The sequence below is a fragment of the Artibeus jamaicensis genome, unplaced genomic scaffold (assembly GCF_021234435.1).
Source record: "Artibeus jamaicensis isolate MK-2021 breed Jamaican fruit bat unplaced genomic scaffold, CSHL_Jam_final contig_923, whole genome shotgun sequence".
NCBI lineage: Eukaryota > Metazoa > Chordata > Mammalia > Chiroptera > Phyllostomidae > Artibeus > Artibeus jamaicensis.
Window position 1 is genome coordinate 5,725,631 of NW_026522014.1, and position 19,659 is coordinate 5,745,289.

The 19,659-nt window shown below is 41.3% G+C and overlaps 1 non-coding gene across 1 annotated transcript; it reads right to left on the bottom strand.

The window, feature by feature from the left end:
• Positions 1–17,763: 17,763 nt before the first annotated feature.
• Positions 17,764–17,894, bottom strand: LOC119042903 (small nucleolar RNA SNORA44). The gene has a single exon (XR_005081321.2). It is a non-coding gene; the product is annotated as a small nucleolar RNA SNORA44 (small nucleolar RNA).
• Positions 17,895–19,659: the final 1,765 nt, after the last annotated feature.

The following is a 19,659-nucleotide window of genomic DNA, read 5'->3' on the forward strand; positions in this document are numbered from 1 at the left end:
GGAGACGCCTGACTGGGAGATGGACAGCCTCTGTGAGGTCACAAGGAAGCACTGGCTTTGTTAATGGGCCAAACCACTGAAGTGTTCTGGGCCTCAATTTCCTCGTCAATAAAGGAAGGAGGGAATCCTGTATCTCACAGAATTTTTAAAGAGATTAAGTGAAATATTAAAAATGACATACATTCAAAGCAGAAACCATAAAGCCCTATACCAGCAAGCATTCGCCCCTTACAGTATGCTTTCAGCAAACCTGGAAAGACCTCCACTCCAAAGCCCTCCCGTTATTTCCAGTTTGCAAAAATCCCACTACCACAAACTAATTAAAGACTCTCCCGAACATGCACATGCTCTCAAACAACCAATACATTAGCATCATGTCCAAGTCAATGAGACTCTCTTTGCTCTGCGCAAGCTGCAGAGTGCAGGCTACCTTAGAGAGCAGTGTGGAGTTCAAAGCCACTATGAGCTGCTGGACTCCAGTTGGGAAGAGGAAGAGGAAGCTGCATGAAAATAGCACAAAGACTCCATCCTCACTCTCTTCAGAGCTAGCCCAGCCCCAGGGTCATGTAGAAAGTAGTGATGGAAGTTCACTGCCGATCATTCTGATAGCAGACTACTTCCTCTTTTTAGGAGAAGACAGGACATACATTTCAAACATTACCAGCATTCAGTTTCTCTCTACCCAAACTATGCAGTGTTCTATTTCACTGGTTCTAAATTCTGAAATTAGAGTTTATTAAGGAGGGGCACATTATAGTATGCATGAAAGGTAAACTTACTCTTTCAGTTGAAGGGGAGGAAGGTCGTGAAAAAGCAGGACTCGGTGTGATACTGGCATTTCCTCCACTTTCCATCTCTGCACCTTCGGCAGGACTTCCAACAGCGCTATGCCGGGACGGAGCATTTGGACAAGGTGCACCACCTCCATGGCCCACAGGAGCCTCTATGAAGAGAAGCACGGGAGAATTTGCCATTTTCAGTGAAAAACCAGTGCTGGTTACATAGCAATGATGACTTTGTACTTTAGATCTGGATTTGCCATACTTTTCTTTATAGTAGTTAACTGATGAAACAGATACTAAGAGGACCATTTTAAGAGGTGCGGTCTCTTTGAAAAATGGAAAAACTATTGAACTCAACATACTAAATGTGTTGACAGATAAACTTGGGGCATAAAAGAAAAATGGTAAATCTAAAATTATCCAGTGCTCAAGAAAGGGTGTTGTGGCTGTTTTATTAGGTTCAAGAGGATATACATTGTTTTCACAGATGTGTGGTTTATTGAGATTGTGTTTACCAAAAAGGCTAAAAAAACTCTGTGCAACACAGTCTGAGTTTTATTCTAAATTCCTGAATATTCTCCATATAAAAGTGAAGCCCAGGCCTGAAGCCTAATAGCCTGAAATAGAAGGTAAATGGAGAGCAAGGGGGTCCTGGTGTAGAGCTCTGTTCCAACCGCACTGGGAGGTGTGCCGGCATGTGGAGAACTTGCTGTCGTTAGAGAACAGGGGCGATGACCCAATGACGTGGGAGCCCAATTTCTGTAGGTTTTATTACAGCGGGGGCTGTCAGCATCAGGCTCTGCTAAGGTGTCTTGCTGGGCCGTGCTGCCTAGTACGGAGTGTAGTGTAGACACACGTGTGCTCACACGTACTAATTCCTGAGGTGGAAAAGAGAAAACTGTAAACAGTGCTGGCTGGCAATCTATAAAGAGACAGAGATGCCTATGTTTGAACTTAAAAGTAGAACAAGTCAGTAGTAATATCGGACATTTATACACACCTAAGGGACCAGAAATATTATTTCTATTGTTATAGCATCCATCTGAGGTAGGTACCGTTATAACTGCATTTTTAAAAAGATTTTATTTATTTATCTTTAGAGGGGAAGGGAAGGAGAGAGGGAGAGAAACATTAATGTATGGTTGCCTTTCGTGCGTCCCCTGCTGGGAACTGGCCTGCAACCCAGGCATGTGCCCTGACTGGGAATTGAACCACGAATGTCTGGTTTGCAGGCCCAGGCTCAATTCACTGAGCTACACTAGCCAGGGCTACTACTGCATTTTAAAGAGAAGGAAACTAAGTTCAGAGAGGTCAAGTACCTTCCCAAGGTCACAGGGCCAGCAAGGGCAGAGGTGGGACTCAAGCTCCTGCAATCTGCCTCCAGGCTTGGGCATTCTCACTGCTCCCACGTATTTCTTTGCAGAGATCTTGTAAGTAGATTTTCCATTACAAATCCAGTACTTACATTCCAATTCACTTCTTCATTCTCTGCTCTGAGTAGTTCCAACCATGAGTCTTTTCTGTTCCACAATATTGGAAGATCTGTGTGTCCCAGCTCACAGCGGGGCCTGTTCGCACAGGTAGAAATATACATACAATCAGTAAGTTACTTTATCTGCACAGTAGAATATAAGACAAATCTTATTTTTCATTGCCTAACTTAAAGTTATTAATAGACTATGCTGGTTTTTGTAATTTTGTCTTAATGGGCTTTGATAATGCCAAAATGTCATCACATTGATTTCAACAAGTTTACTAAATTAACAAACTAGGTTCAAGACAGTTCTTTCTCTCCTACCAAATTAACTCAGTCCTAAATGATGCTAAGAACAAGTACTAATTAAAACTGTACTGATTGCAACATCAATAATAGTGTGTTTATTTTAAATTTTTATATTAAATATCTTTTAGTGTAAAATATATATATCACAATTTATTCCACCCTGGGTCTAATCCATTCCTGAGCCAATACAGTACTTGTTTTAACAGTTTAAAGGGAAAAGGAACATATTTACATTTGAATAGAGATTTGCAAATCTCTATTTTGCCAAATTCAACACTCATGACTAAGAATAGTAAGTCAGGAATGTAAGGAGTTATCTTTAGCCAGATAAGAAATATTTACTAGTTAGATTAGAAGCTAAACAAGGATGTCTGCTTTGTTATTGCTCTTCAGTGTTGTATTGGAGCCCAAAGCAATTGGATAAGACAAAAAAAAAACCAACAAAACAGTAAGAGAACTAATTCCTGGAAAGAAAAAATATCACTTTCAAATGACATTAGTTTCTTTCTATATAATTTGAGACTATTGATTTCCTATTTTTCATCACTTTGTTGATGATGTGACTGTTTCTATTTTCTTGAAGGTTTCCTCAGTTTTATCATCTACCACAGTTTTAATTTCTAGGAGCTTTTCCTTTGTCTCTGAATGTTTCCCTTTTCATCTTAATCCTGTTCCTCTTTCATAAATGCAATCTCTTATCTCCTTGGCAATATTAGGTTTTCTCCCTTTCATGTTTTCTTACACCACTTGCATTTTTCTATTTCCTATGAATTTCTCTCTCCCTAATTCCTCCCACTTCGTTTTGACTTGAGTTTTTCATGCTAGACACTTTCATCATATATCTGGTGATTCTTGGTAAAATCAGTCATATTTAAAAAACATAATGGGAAGCCCCCTGGGTGGGGGAGAGCTTGTTAAATCATGAGCTTTACTGTAGGCTGACTAAGCAAAAAACTGACCATTTCTCTGGGTCACCCACAAGTAAGACTCTGAATATTTTTCTCTTGGACTCATTTCTCACATCATCTGTTTAAGAAGTATTAATTTGACTCCTAGAGACACTGATACTAAGCAGGAGAGAAAGTCTAATGTATTCCTCATTCTACACACAGACCTTCACTTAACCATGGGTTTTCTGGATGCACCCCTCACCCCCAACTGTTCTCAGCTGTGCCAGGTGACCTTGAGACCATACCCTGCCTGATTCAACTTCTCCAGAGTAGAAGAGTTATCTGGCTGCGCAGTGTGGAAGAGGATCTCTATATACTTTCCACCTTCCAAAATTTTCTGGACATCTCTCCTCTTGCCATTTTCCCCTCAATCATAGCTGGGTTTAAGGAGGTGGTGGGATAAACAAATGCCTTTGTCAATCTGCCACGTCTATCCAGCAGCCCATGACTAAACATTAGTCCAAGGAGCCAATTTCTGGCTCCAGTCTTGCGGCAGTTGCTCACTATGAATGGATAAGTTTTCAAATACTAGAAGCTCAAGTCCATAATATTATAAATGACTAAGAACAAATGATTGCACCAGCAAGTGTCAAATCCTGAGAAGCCACTGTCCCCACTGCAAACTCTGGCAAGCTCTCAATTTGAGCACTAACAAGCCTGTCCGAGAGTCCTGGGAGACAGGCCAAGAAAGAGAATGTCAAGATCAGGTGTTCATGAATTCTTGCACCTAAACAGCAAGAGGGGGCTTTAGAGAAATCTCCTTAATTTATCCCTATTTCATTAAATTATGAATCCCTACCCTGAAGATTAGAAACCAGGCAGAGTCATCTAATGGAGAAGGAAAAAGAATCCAATGCTTTTCTTTAAATCCATTATGAAATCATATCTGTTGGGTGACACCCAGGGCCCCATGCTTAGTCTGTTTCAGACAAAAACAAATACCTTCGAACTTTATAAGCTTTAGAAGAGAGGTCCAGATACAACCCTAATTCCAGGCAATCCAAATGGGATGAGAGGGACGGCTTTAATTATGCAAGAACACGGAGGGGAATGTAGCTGAGGTTACCAGGTGGTGCAAAACATACAAATCTAACACAGAGAAGCCAAGGCATTCCCTGGGGTCATTTTCGCCCTCTGTCACTGTGTTATTGGAACTGATGTGTGGCCTTCAGCTTTCATAGTGGAAAAAATGACTAGGACTCCAGGATGACTATCCCTAAATCCCTAGAGGTAAAGGGCCGAGGATTTAGATAATATATAGTTTGCAATGAAATAGATATTTGTTTGCAGTACATCTAAAATCAAGTTCCCTGGTTGATGAAATTTGGACTGTGCAAAAAAGACTAATTGCTACACACGAAAAAGAAAAATCTCTGGAAATTGCTTACATAATTCAATAAGACATTTTATAAATAAAACTCACTGCAGGGTTTCTTTAAATATCAAAATACTCTAGAGTAAATAAGAATTCAAATCACAAACCTTGATGCAAACATGATTGCACAGTAATCATCTCTTTCACAAGAGTGAAGAGATTCCCCTGCAGTTCATTCTGCAGGGAGTTTGGAAAGAAAAATAATATAGTCCTCTAGGCAACACGGCAGATGGAGCCGAATGAAACACAGCGCCAACAACCCGAAACAGAAAGTTTAAACAAGTAAATGCTAATAAACACTCCATATTAATTCTACATGGAAGAAGAGATATTAAGGAAAGGCACAGCTTCTGGAATAATAAATGTGTGTATTTCAGACCCTCCCCCTTCATTATTAAGACCTGAAATTGATAGTGTTCCTCTTTTGTATCTTGATTCCTATTAGGTGATGGATCTAGATACTATTCCTTAGGAGTAATTCAGTCTGGACCATGACATTTCGGCCTCTTGAATCACTTTTCTCTTTTCCCTGTTGCCAACAGTGAGCTGAGCCCACCTAGCACTCAGTCTGCTATGGGATCGCCCCAAGAGCCACAGGAAGCGTTGGACACTGCCTCTGCCGTGTGGTCCATTGCAGTGACCACACAGATGAATTTTAAATGGATTATTGGCAGGATATACAAGGATTATCCTGTCAGAAATCAGCGGAAGTTACACTTATGTTATTCACCCATGGAGAAAGGTCATCTTTTTATATCTCCTTGGCTTGTGCTCTCAATGCTAATGTAACCTGGAAAACCTAATGTGGTGCTTAATCAAGATGAGAAGTAGGCTGTATTTATCCTCTGCAATCTACTCTTCTTTTAGGTGCACTCAGTGGTACTGTTATTGCTCTTTTGATTTATTTTCACAGAGTAGCAGACATATGCAGAATTAACTTTCATAACAGTTCATCTTGCTAACAAATGAAACATCTCTTCTTTTACTTTCTTGCAAACAAAGGGGGTGGGGGAGGATTCCTCCCAGTTTATCTGGGTATAGCAGCTTAAATCAGGGTCTTCCTTAAACAGACCTTGAGCTAGGTTTATGAAGGATTTGTGATCCAAAGAGACCAGTGAGGCTTCGAAGGAGCAGGACTGGGAAGGCAGCCAAGGCAGGCAAGGCAGGCAAGGGAGCGTTTCAGGGCGGAAATCCTAGGTATGGCCTGAGTTGAGGGGAGCTGAGAGCAGAGATTACACCTTACAATTTCTCCACCTGGAGGCCACAAAACCCTGAGCTTTTGCTCTCTCCTGCAACCCTCAGTTGCCCATAGCAGGATGCCCAGAAGGAAGGAGGAGGGGCTCTTCTAGGCTCCTCCAGCTCTTAATTCTGGCTCCACAAGCAATCCTCCAAAGGTCACAGGAGTGAGTTATTAGTGGCAACAAACTGGGAAGCTGGAAGATGGAGTCAAAAGCATCTAGGTAGGGTGCCATCGTATCCTCTAGAAAGGGTATTCATGTTGTGTTGTTTTAACCTGGATCAGAAAGTTGCCCTTCCTCCTACATCACTGCCTATGTCCCACACCCTATTTGTAGTCTCCTTGGAGATCTGCTGCTTGACAGTCCCTAAACTCCAGGTTGATATCCCACACTGAACCATCTCTGATCCTGTAGCATGTACAGCATAAATCGTTTTTTATCATTAGCCTCTGTTAGGGGATGCCAGGAAAGCGTTTCCCAAGGGAAGGGTGAAGGACTAGTTGTGCAACCTGAGGATGAAAGTTCTTTGGGTGTTTTACTGGAAGAAGGACTGAGATAGAAGAAGATTGAGTTCGTGGAGACATGTCCTTGTCTGCAAACTGGCCTTGGGCTGTATGCACCAAATCCGTGTCCTGCTGAGTTTGGAGAACAGCCAGGCAACCTCATGAAGCACTCACAGAGACTTCTCTTCATGAGTCCAAAAGACTTAGTGTACTGCCTGTGCCGGTTCAGGCTCAGGAGAGAAGACAGGGCAGAAGGTGGAGTGAGTCTTCTTTCCTCACCACCAAGAACCATAGTTCTATTGTGAATGGAAAAGTACGAGGGATGGTGGCTTCTGGAACACAGTTTGACCTTTTATGTCCACAAGGCATTCTTTGTTTTTTTAAAATAACGAGTCAAATTATAAAAACCAAATTATACATTTTTTACTGATACTAAGCAGAACAATCATTCCAGCCTGCCTTATTTCTCATATGAAAATGCTTATTAAGGGAGGGCAATGGCTCCTGTTCCATGATGTGCTTTCAAAATCCAGGAAAAACTTACAGATGAAGATAACACTTAGGAATAATGAATTATTGATTAGATCTTTGTCTGAACTGAAATCTAATGAAAAAGAAACTACTGATATTTGTTCTATTAATTATGAATGGCAAGCCTTCACTCTTTCTGCTGAGGGTATTACAAGTCGGCCCAACTCCCCTTGATTCTTTCCTCTGCATGGGAGTGGGCAGAGAAGCTCTCTGAGTTTGGCTTATGCAGCTCACAAGACTACCTGCGAGCTTCCAGCTGCCCAAATACTTCCCACCCTTCAAGGCCAACTGAAATGCATTTCCTTGAAGAACACCTCTGAGGGTTTTCCTATTGAAACTAATCTTCCCCTCTGATGATTCTTCAGCATCTCCACAGCTCCCTTTTGCGCTCTGATCTGCATGGTTAGCTGTTTTCCTATCTCTCAAAGTACATTATAAGTTTGTATCATTTCCATTGCACTCAAGATAGAGGCTTTACATACAGATTTCAATACATGGTGTGGAGTTGAATTTCCTTATTTGGAAGAATATTTTGGGTCCCTACAATGTGCCTCCATTGTACTAGACACTGGGAAAATGTACACGAAAATATGAAAACGGAAGTTCTTGAACTTCAAACCAATGGGTAAAAAAACCCATTTTTTAAAGAAGTACGACAGATTTACTATAAAGACTGTAAAGGAGATGAGCACAAAGCACCAAGGAAATACCACAACCGCCTGTGAGAGGGCACGAGGTCTTGTCTCCATTAAAAACAATAAGGAAGGCAAACCCTGGCTGGGTGGCTCCGTTGGTTGGAGCATTGTCTTGTGCAATAAAAGGTCGCACGTTCCATTCACGGTCAGGATGAGTCAAGAGGCAATCAATTGAGCTTTCTCTCTCACATTGATGTTTCTCTCTCCCTTTCTTTCAATTTCCCTTCCTCTATCTCTAAAATCAATAAACATCCTTCAGTGAAGATTTCAAAAAAAGATAAGGAAGTTGAAGTTGATGGATATTCTGTAGCCCTGAACTTGGTGTGGGAGTCAGATAAGAATCTGACTTAGATAAGGATCAGAGGGTTTGCCACTTGGAGAGAAGACACAACATGGACACATACAGTTTGTCCATCACACATTTGAGAAAACAGGGACCGAGTCTCTGGATGTAGCCAAGTAGTTGAATGTGGGCAGAACATTCAGTCTTGAAATACCCATGAGACAAATTCAGGGACCAAAGTACATAAAATTCTACCAATATTGATAGCTGTTCCTTTTAATGTGGTCTTCTCTAACAAGGCAAATGCTCTTAGTATCTGACCATATTAACCTAGTTCCTATTCAGGTGTTCAAAGATGCTTTTCTTCACATGGAGGAGTCATGATCTTGGTGAAAACACTGGGTAGAAGTCTGAGTGTTTCAAGACATGTATGAGCAATGAAAGAAATGAAAAAAGAACGAGTGATGTGGGCCCAGAGAGAATAACAAAATACAGGCCCTAAAGCAAATGCTGGTGTTTTCTGGAAAAAAGACAGATGTGTGATAATTTGGGGAACTCCACAGTGAAGAAAATTAAAGAGAATTATATTGGAAGATGCAAAATAACACAAAAACTAAGACACTCCTCTTATAATAGCTTGGAGAGAAATGAGTAGTGGAAGAAAAACAAAATAACTAGGAAACGACAGATCTGTTCACCCTCCCTCAGTAGTTTTCTATGAATGTGCCTTCAGTAAACGAAGTCCTGTTATTTCTCTTAAGAATTGCTACAGACTTTATAGCACCTAAGGACCAGTGTTATACTCCCACAATCCCTTCCATGTCATTTCATTCTACAAACCCTAAGAGGGCCCCTCCTCACATTTAAATGGCAGGCTGTGATTCTGCCCTCCCCCAAGGGCAGCCCAAGAGAGAGGAGAAAGCCATTCCGCACTACAGCCTCCCACTGGCTCTGACGTATCTCAACCTCCTGCTAAGTCTGAAGAATTAGTCACTGTGGACTCTTCATTACAACACAGCTAATGAGTAAATAAAATCAAGAGGGAAAAAGATAATTTGGTTAAATATGCACTAGGGATGGAAAAACTGACAGGGACATTAATTTTACTTACAGCAGAGTTGGCTTCAAATCAAGTCATAGCATGACTAGTTCCGAGTAACTGCTACATGTACCCATCAAAGGTTTCACTATAAAACTCTGCAGCTTGATAAGATGCTGAGAGACCAATCCACCAGGGTATGTACATAGCATCAGCACCAGTTCTTGATCAATTTTACACTAGATGGAAGTCCTTTATAGGTTTCTCCATGGTTCTCTATTTAAATGCAATTCAACCATGACTGTCAGCAAAGACAGGGTGACCCACTGCCCACTTCAAAGCTTCAGTGGGTCTCCTGCAGGCATGTCCTCCTGCTTGGTCTGAGCTCAAAGACCTCTTTCTCAGGGCAGGATGTTCAATGAGAAAAGAACCCTATGGCACACACAGAATGGACTTCCCAGCAGCACCAAGTTCACTGCTTTATGATCTGACCCGTCACTGAAGGCATTCTAGTCAGGGAAGGAACAGTATATTTGGAGTTTCTTTTAAAAATATAAGACTTATAAATATTGGACAATACTAGACCAAATCAACATGTACGTACCTTTCAAATCCATCTGTTAATGTATTGCTATAGATGTAAGCTGGTGCTGGGCCAGGCCCCGGGCGAGCTGGCAGCCATCTGGGAAATGGCGAAATGGGAGTGTTGGCATCTGTCCACGGAAGGCGCTACATCTCAATCCTCTGTCCTCGGACCTCTGATCTCACTTCCGTCTTCCTTAACCTCAGCAGACGGCCTTGCCTCTGACTTCCCAGAGAAAACAGAAGACATTAAATAGCCCTTAACTTCCTATCAAAAAAGAATCCCTTTAAATTTACCTGCATCTACATTGAACTTCCCCATCTTTCCTCTTGCATACTGGCAAAAAAAAAAATGTCCCTCTCTCAAAGGCTAGTCCCTCCCTGTGTTCTCCACATCCCCCCTTCTAAGCAACATAGCTAATGGCTTCCCCATCTCTACTAACTTCCAGGTAAATCCATCCAATCCCGTGACTTCAGCAAATTTGTCTGAATGACTCTTCTGGAGTCCTAGATAACTTAGCTCCACTTGGATGACTCCCTCTCACCAGGAGCTAAACGTGTGAGCTCCTTACCTGAACACCACTTCCCCTTAGTAAAGTACACAGCCCTCCATTCAGTTGCTCAAGCCAGCAACCCAGAGAATGTCACCCTTCCTTCCATGTCCAATAAATTAACAAGTTCCAAAGTATGTCTCAGACACACTCTCTTCAATTCCATTATCATCCCATAGAACCATGCACAATCATTGCTTACCTGGACTGCTGCAATGGCTTCCCGACACCTCTTGCTTCCATTTTTGCTATGCTTCCCCTGCCAATGCATTCCCCATATAACAGCTTATCTATTTATTGGTTCTTCTCAAAAGAAAATACCATTCCATTATTCCTTACCTTGACCCTGCTCAGTGGTGTTTCACTGTGCACAAGTGTTGGCATAACACACACAGTTCTGAAGCTGCCCCATGAACTATTCCTGACTCTTCTCTTGACTCCCTACCAATTCTCTCAGTGGCCTTATCCCCAATCCCTGAACATGCTTGGCTTCTCCTCACATCAAACACTCAAGGGAAGACGTCATCCTTACTGTTAGCCTAAGTCTCATTCATCTTTAAACAGAATCCTTTAAAAAATACTCTTTAGTTTTCATTTATTTATTGTTCACCTCCTAAGATCCTACTTGGAATACTTTCTATTTTTTATTCCTCATGTCATCAAAATCACATTTTAATATTTTGTCTATGGTGTTTATCTAGCACATGGTTTGGCAAAAAGTAGATGCTCAATAAAAATTTGAATGATGAATGAGTGGATGGATGAAAAGCATTATGTTCCTAAGTATCACTTTTGTAGTCAGCAAGTTGGAATACATTTTAAAAAACCCCTTAAATAGCAATTTGCTATTAGGGATAAAGTTTAAAAAATTACCATTCTTTTTAAGGATCTTTCCTTTCATTAAGCATTAAGCACCAAGCCAAGTTCCATCAGGAATCAGTGGTGTGACCATCACAGTAAAATCTTTGTTTCCCTCTAAGGACAATGAGAGCGGGGCATCCTACGATCTGAATAGTAATTCAGTGTAAGTTTACACAGAAGTAATGCCAAACAATGCCCGATATCACTCTGGGAAATTGCTTTTTTCCTCCTTTGATTAGCTTTTTGATCAATCAACAATGGAGACAGTTTCAATGCCGTAGCTTTCCGGCTTAAGAGCATTGGTGATTTCTCTAACCCATCACAGTAATTTATCTCAATGTGTGGCTCCCAGAACACCTGCATCAAAATAACAAGGAAAGCTTACCCAGGCCCACGTCAACGGTACTGCAGGCTCGGCTCTACACCAGCACAACACAGCAAGGGTCACAATAAAGTAGCTGTGTTCCCTGTTTGCTGGTGGAGGGCCTTGCCTTCCATTTATAAATAGCATCTGTAAGGCACAGCAAAGCAAAGCACAGTACAATGAGGAATGCCTGTATAAAAGAAAGACCGCACATCCCACCCACAACCTACAGTGGTCCGTGGGGACAGCACCAGATGCTAACACACTCTCGGGTGATCCTTCTGTCCTTGGACTGAAGAGCAAGTGACAAAAGGTCATCAGTCTCTGCAGAAGGGGATCCAAAAGTTGTATCAACTGGGCAGTTTCTCAGTTTGATTTGTTTTGTACCACCACAGAGCTATAAAATAAAACCGAATGTAGGTTTTATTTTGTTTTTTTTTAGAATGAGGAATGTGCTGTTTTTCTCCTGTCATGAGTAGACCTAATGTCATTCTTTCCAGTGCTGAGATGAAAGATTGGGAGAGGCTGGGACTCGGGGCTGGACACACACCCGGAGACAGAGATCTGGTCTCAGGGCAGGAAATATGTGCAGTTCTGCAGGCTGGATATAGAACTTATCAGGAGGGGACAACAATACATTGAGCAATGGGAAGTGATACACCAGGGCTTAGGGTCTCAATGGATAGTAAAGCCCAGTGACAGGAAGTGGCAGGCAGGAACTATTTGGAGATGGAGATCCACAAACTGACAGGAAATCAACTGGAAGGGCAGGTGTCACATATTGAACTGAGAGTCTGATACAGGTCTTTGATGTCCAGCAGTCCTCAAAAGTATTTAAACAAGCTAATTTGAATGATCTCCATAGAGCATCGAGCTAATCAACTTCCATAAAACAGGTGGATGCATCAGTGAAGTCTTGGATTAATTACTACAAGGTGGTTTATTTACAACGTATTTGGAATAAAAAAAAATGTATTTACCTATAATACATGTTATGGATTGTGCAAGTATGTAATAATTAATTATAACAAAAATGTTTATAAGACTCATATTTACAACAAACCTTATAGATAAAGGTTATTTCTGTGAGGTTAAACATCAATGAAGCAACTTCAAAAAGAAGAAATAATTCACGATAATAAGAAATGGGCCATGAAGAGACTCAACCCTGAATAAGACCTTGCCCACCCCTCTCCACAGATGCTCTTTGTTGATGTCCTGTGAACGCTACTGCTTTGGCATTGTGCTTGTCTGTTCCTTATTTTACTGGAAGTGGTAATAGCCAGATTCTCTTCCTCCAAAGACCACTAATCAAATACTATTGTGACTACAGTTGTTTGTTTTTAATCAAGCTCAAACCTCACTTTGAGGCTCAGATTCCTGTTTCTATGTCCATTAGTATCATGCACTCTGCTTTTAAGGAGACTTGCGAGAGCAAGACAAGGCCCCAGATCTAGAAGGACCAAATAATTATATGTTTACTCTAACGAGACAAGATGCTGAGCACAGGGGCAAGACATGAAATGCAGATACCATAACAAGGATATAAAAGGTAAAACCACAACCCAAGGAAAAGGCAAAGGTCCACTCATCGGAGCTAGAATTGATGGTCACAGCAGGGCTATTAAAAAAGTTCATTTCTGAGCCCAGATTGTTAAGCTAAAACTTAAGAGTCCACCTGCCTAATGTCAAACTACTCCTAGAAATTCAGACAGGGACTGATCTTAACAGAATCAGGCAGACCCAAGCACTTTTCCCATGCCATGTAATATTTTAGTGAAAGGAAATATAAAACCTTATATGTAATAAATTGAGTGTGCATGCCACACACACACAATCCCAGGCACACAACTCAGGTCATAAAGACCAGTTGAGATGGGGGTCCACCGTGCCCTGTCCCTTTAAGCCAGTACAGAACATCCATCAAACACATACATAAAGCTCCCAAAAGCAAGCCCTGGACACAATGCAACTGCCTAGGCCCCTCACTTCCCACTCAAATTTCTGCCATATTTCTGATACCTGTTCAGTCTTATATCTAGTTTTCAACACTGAACCTGACCTCTAGACTTGTTTGACCTGATTCCCTGACTTGACCTGTCATTCTACCTTATCTCACGCTTTCTTCGGGTAAATAAAACATTATGCCCTTTGGAATACAACTGGTCAGTTAGGCCAGTTCTAGCCATCCACGAAGGAGGTTTGGAAACAAGAGGAAGACATATCCCAAAAAGAACAGACACAAAGTAATGGACCCGAGTGGGATCCAAGACCAAGCAGGAGCACAGAGCCAGAGACACAATAACTTCATATGCCCTGGGGCAGCAGTCGTCAGCCTCTTTCACCTGGTGGCACACATAAATTACTAAAGTTTTGCGGCACACCAAAAAAAAATTTTTTTTGCTGGTGTGACAAAAAAAAAAGGTATAATTTTGATTCATTAACATCAGATAGCTACTTTTGTGTGGGCTGTTGTCATTTTTTAAATTTGATACCCTAAGGAAAAAGAGGTCAGTGCCCCTGACTAAATAGCCAGGTATTGCATGTTTAAAAATGTTTGCAGCGCACTGGTTGAAAATTGCTGACCCCGAGTCGAGGAGGGGCTATGGGTCTGGAACAGGGCTGGCAGTGGAACACAGGTCCCAGATGACTCGGTATAATGGTGGCCCAGGCATCATTCTGTCAGTTGGAAAAATAGGTATGAGAAAACGATGTAAAAAATATGCAGCTGGTACATTTTATGCATCATACAGCATACATCTGTTCCCCACAGAATTTGCCTTCAGGAACCCATCCCTCTTCCATTCTTAATCTTCTGACATGGCGGGGTTAGCCTTACCCCAGTTTCCATGGATGAATCCACATTGTTTTAATCAATTGCTTTATCTCATCTTCCTAGCTGCACAGATTTATGAATGTGTGTTTAACAAAATCAGTCACAAGAGTCAAGCATCTGTATGTGGGGGCTTCTGAAAAACAGACCCAGTGTAGAAGAAACCCTCTTTTGAACCCCAGAATCCTGGACCATGAAGTGTGGGGGTGTGAGGTCTAAAGCTGCTGAGGCCCCCCTCCCCACTAATAAAGCGAGAGCCTGGAAGGGCAAGGGCGCAATCACTGGGAACTGAAGGAGGAAAACAGGACCACAGGAAACAGCAGGCAGACATGAAGCTGACTCTTGGTGAGTCATCCGACTCTCTGATTCAAAAGTGTCCAGAGCCAACATCACCTCTGAACTTTTTAGTCACATCAGCCAATGCAGCCTTTTGCTTAAGGCAGTCTGAGTTGGGTTTTTCCGTCTTTTGTAAATGAAGCATGTCTAACCAAACTCTGCTTACTTATTGAAGATTTTCTTTCTTTTGCACTCCGCTAAGTGGTGCGGGTTTTGTGACAGATGAAACCGGTGTGACCCCAGACCTCCGTGGATTTGTCTCCTGTAGTGAAGGAGACAGAACCCAAAGAAGCACCCAGTAAGCACGTAAGTATAACTAGTGGTTAAGTCCTAGGAAAGTAAAACACTGAGCTATATTAGTCAGAATAAGATGACAAACAATTTATTTGGTAAGAGAAATGATACTTTAGCCTGGAGAGGGCAGTGGGTTGACCAGGTGAAGTGTGAGAAAGAGCCCGCCGGGCAGAAGGCATGTTTCCCCTCCTCCGACCTTCCTAACCCCGTTAGTTAGAGAAACACACTTCTCACACAGCTAGTAGCATCCAGTCTAATTAGCAAAAGTCCTCGTATCAGACTAGCAAGTCCTACTGCCTCCCATCCCTAACATTATCCACCACCAGCATGCTTGTAGTGGGTAATGTACCCCATTTAGTGGGTAATAAACCAGTTACAGAGCTACCCCAGTAACTGGTTTATTCACATTGATTACCACCACACCAGTAAGGGGTCCTATAGTTTTGAAACTACGTCTGAGGTTCATAAGCTTGATGGTCAATGGCTGGTTTCCTCACTTGCGTATGGCTTTCCTACTGATAACACCACTAACATAGAAGAAGGCAACAACTCAGGAGAGTAGAAGTGGTATCTGAACCATCTGGTCTAAAGCAACCCTCAGCTCCATTGGGTTGAACACCAGCCATTGTTCTAGGCCATTTCTGTAGTAGTTGCCAAAATATGAATATTGTGTAGCATTCTATAGCCTCCTATTCCTCATTTTAGCAATTTTTTCCCCAGTGTGTCCCTTGAATTCAGTGAACATAGTCTGTATTCCTTCCCTCCAGTACAATAGATGACCTTGTGGTCTCGCCCTCTCAACACAGATAACATATGTGAAAACGCCAAAGTCAAAAAAGCACTTGGCTAGGATCTGGAGAGGTCAGTGTGTCCAGGGGCAATGAGATGAGAGAGACTGGCAGGTGCCAGACACTGTCCCACAGTAGAGACCACATTAAGAATTCTGTACATCATCCTGTGCCAATAGGAACCCATCCAATAAAGGGTGTGAAACATGTAATGAGGTAAACTTGCCTTTTAAAAATTACTGATAAGAGTTTTTTTTGCTAAATCAAACACCAATCAGGGCATTCATTTCCTTGGCGCTCATCTGAGAGATGATAAATAGGTTCCACAAACCAAAGTGAGTACAGGTCTAGAAACTGGGAAATGTGTCCTGCAGCTTTAAAAAGTTGAAAAGTGAAGAGTGTACTTTATTTTACAGGGAAAAAATAGTTCTGCCTTGGAGCTCCACGGGGATCATGGCCACAAAAGACCCACACTTCCGTTACAGCTTTATGACTAGTACAGGCACCAATCTTTCCACTCCTGGCACTCGTCATGTGACACGTACAAGTGAGTCAAAGATAAGATCGAGGGTACCAATCAGAACCCGCCACACAAATCTTGAAGAAAATGTCAGGAATATGTCACTTTCCATGGGTAGGATAGTTCTGGACTTCAGGAAGTTAAAATTAACCCAGGCATTGTTTTCTAAATGTCACTTCTCGTTGTCTAGTCCATTTCATTACTATAGGCACAAATCACTTTTAATAATGAGCAATATACAGGGTAAAGAACAATTATAGTCCAGAGGTCATACACATCAAAGGAATTACACAGATAAAATCCCTGAAGCAAGTCCACAAATCCATAAGATAGAAAATTTAATTTCCTTAAAATGTCACCAGTTCATCATCTCCAATTTCTGAGCTAAGTAACAGCAACTCCAGAGAGCACAATTCAGACCCCAGGCACCAGTTCCCCCAGCATGTAACAGATGCTGAGACCCCTTCCCTCCAAATCTAGGTTCCACTGTTCTTTAAAGTTCTAGGTTCTGGGTAAATGCATTAGTAACAAGCCAGCAATTCCCCCCAAACAAAGCTTTGTTTGAAGTGCAACAGACTTTGCTGCTTCAGCGTCTTAAGCCAATTTTATTTAATTTCTGGGGCATAACACAGAAGGTAGCAAACTCTAATTGAAGCCCCCCTTTTTATAAGCTAACGGTCCTATTCAGGGTGTCTAATATATCTAACCACAGCACTTTAGCTTCATGTATTTCCATTACTGTACTTCCAAAATAACACCATGATGGTCCCCAGAACCATTAAAATGCCTCCTTTTGAAGAAGGTTATGGAAATCCATTACTATAATGTGTTTTTCCCTACTACCCTTCTGGTATAGGTTGCTGTCCCCTTGGGCCAGAATTTAAAATGATTACATTAGAAATTCTGACTTAATGAATGAATTAATTTTCCTTTTTAAGGGAAAATTTTTAATGAATTTTATGTTTTACAATAATATAACCAGTTTATATATGTTAGCTTTTAGAAGTAAGTGCTTTCCTATTTCCTAAAACAAGGGTATCCAGAAACCCATCCAGGACTAGAACCAATTGCTGCTGATACGTTTTTCCACTGGTTTAGCCTAACAGGATGCCAAGGAGCTCATTCTGCCAACAGGAGTCGCATCAGTTAAGGAAAAACATATCTCTATTTTGTGTCCTGGTAGTTATTTCTGCATTTTAAAGACACAGACCTCATTATTACTTTACTTGGGGTAAACCTACAGAGAACAAGCATACACCTTGGAGATACTGCGTGTCTGGTCCCAGACCACGTAAATAAAGCAACTATCACCATAAAGTGAACTGTAGTCATTTTGCTGGTGGAGGAAGGGTCTGGCCTTCAGTCTGCAAAATATGTAACATCTGTGAAGCACAATAGAGAGAGGCATGCTTGTACATCCCAGAATCTGTGTTTCTTTCTTTCTTTCCCCCAAGATACTAAGGGAAAGGCGAGTGGCAGCTGCAGGTGTTATGCTGACCTCAGTTGTCAGAGGCTCTCACAGATGCTCTCGCATGCAGTTGGGGACCCCAAGGCTACAACCAGCCACAGCCCTGGGAAACATGCTGAAGTCTGTGTTTCCTGCACACGTTCCTAATGTTCCTTTTACCCCACTCCCATCCTGCCCCCTGCATAAGATAAGAGATCACCTCTAGAGACAGCAGAGTCCCTTCCCTGTATTTTGGAATGAATGCCAAAAAAAAAAAAATCCCATAAAATTAGGATTTCTAATTGTTTTTCTCAAGATACCCAATAATCATTAACTTAAACATAAATTATAGTCATAAATTACTTCATTAAAAAACTTCATAAAAATCATAAAAAACTTCAACTACTTTCCAAGGCTGGCCTTTCAAAGGGTCATAATTGTCAGAAGCATTTGGATTATGTTTTTATTTTAGCTTTTTGTTTAAATGACAACATGAGTCAGGATACTGAGTCCCCTGTGGAAGAAAGAGGGGAGAGAATGGTGAAGAGACACACAGGGGCTTTAAACATGGTAGTAATGCGTTATTTCTTAAATGGGTACCAGGTACATAGATGCTCATGGTACTGTTAACTTTTATGAAGATTATTTTGTAGCTACTCAATATTTCATAAAATTAGATTTTTTATATTTCATTTATTTTATATATTTTAAATATATTTTATTGACTATGCTATTACATTTGTCACACTCATTTCCTCCTCTCGGTCCCCCTCCACCTCTCCCCTGTTCCCTCCAGCAATTTCCCGCTTGGTTCATGTTCATGGGTCGCACATGTAAGTTCTTTGGCTCCTCCATTTCCTATACGATTCTTAACCTCCCCCTGTCCATTTTGTATCTACCAATTATGCTTCTTATTCCCTGTACCTTTTCTCCCATTCTCCCCTTGCCCAGTTTTGAAAACAAAGCAAACTACACAGAAAGAGTCTCTTTCCAATTTCCACACTTAAATTATTACAACCTAATTGAAGTATATCTGTGACATTTGTCAAGATTATTGATACTTTCAGGAAAACCATACAGGAATAATGTTGCCTCTCAAAAGACTTTTGTCCAAAGTTGCTACAAGACACTATTTGAACAATAGCATGAAAGAATACTATCAACATTAGAAGGAAACTGCTATACTTCATATCAAAAAGTATATCTTTAGATTGTGAAGGAAGATGGTGACGGAGTAGGAAAAAGCGATTCCAGTTCCTGTACCCAGGGGAGAAAATCCTGGCAGATCTACTGAGGAACAGCACAATCAACCAACAGTTCCCTAGCATTTATGAAAATAAGAGACCAGAGATTGTGACAGATGGACCAGACAGCCACAGCTGATCACACACACACACACACACACAAAAGAGTAGGTGGAACCAGAGAACATCAAGATACCTGAAGGAGACTACACTACTGAATTTCACAGGTATTATACCACAGAAGTTCATACCATAAACCCAGGGAGTCAGGGCAGATCAATTTAAGAAGCAGGGGCTAACAAGAAGAGTCCCACAAACAATGGGAAGACAAAGAAATGATCCCCAAATGAAAGAAAAGGAAGAGCCTCATAAAGAATGTTAGATGAAATAGAAGAAAGTCAATTATCAGATATTGAATTCAAAGCATTGGTTATCAGGAAATTCAAAGATCTCACAATGAGCTACCAGAAACTACAGGGGAGCTACAATGAATTCACCACAAACTATATTAACATGAAAAAGGAAACAGAAACTATCAGCAAAGGACAAGAGGAAATGAAGAATACAATCTCTGAACTGAAGAACACAGTAGAAGGAATTAAAAGCAGGATCAATGAAGCAGAAGGTCGGATCAGTGAGTTGGAAAACAAAGTAGAAAGA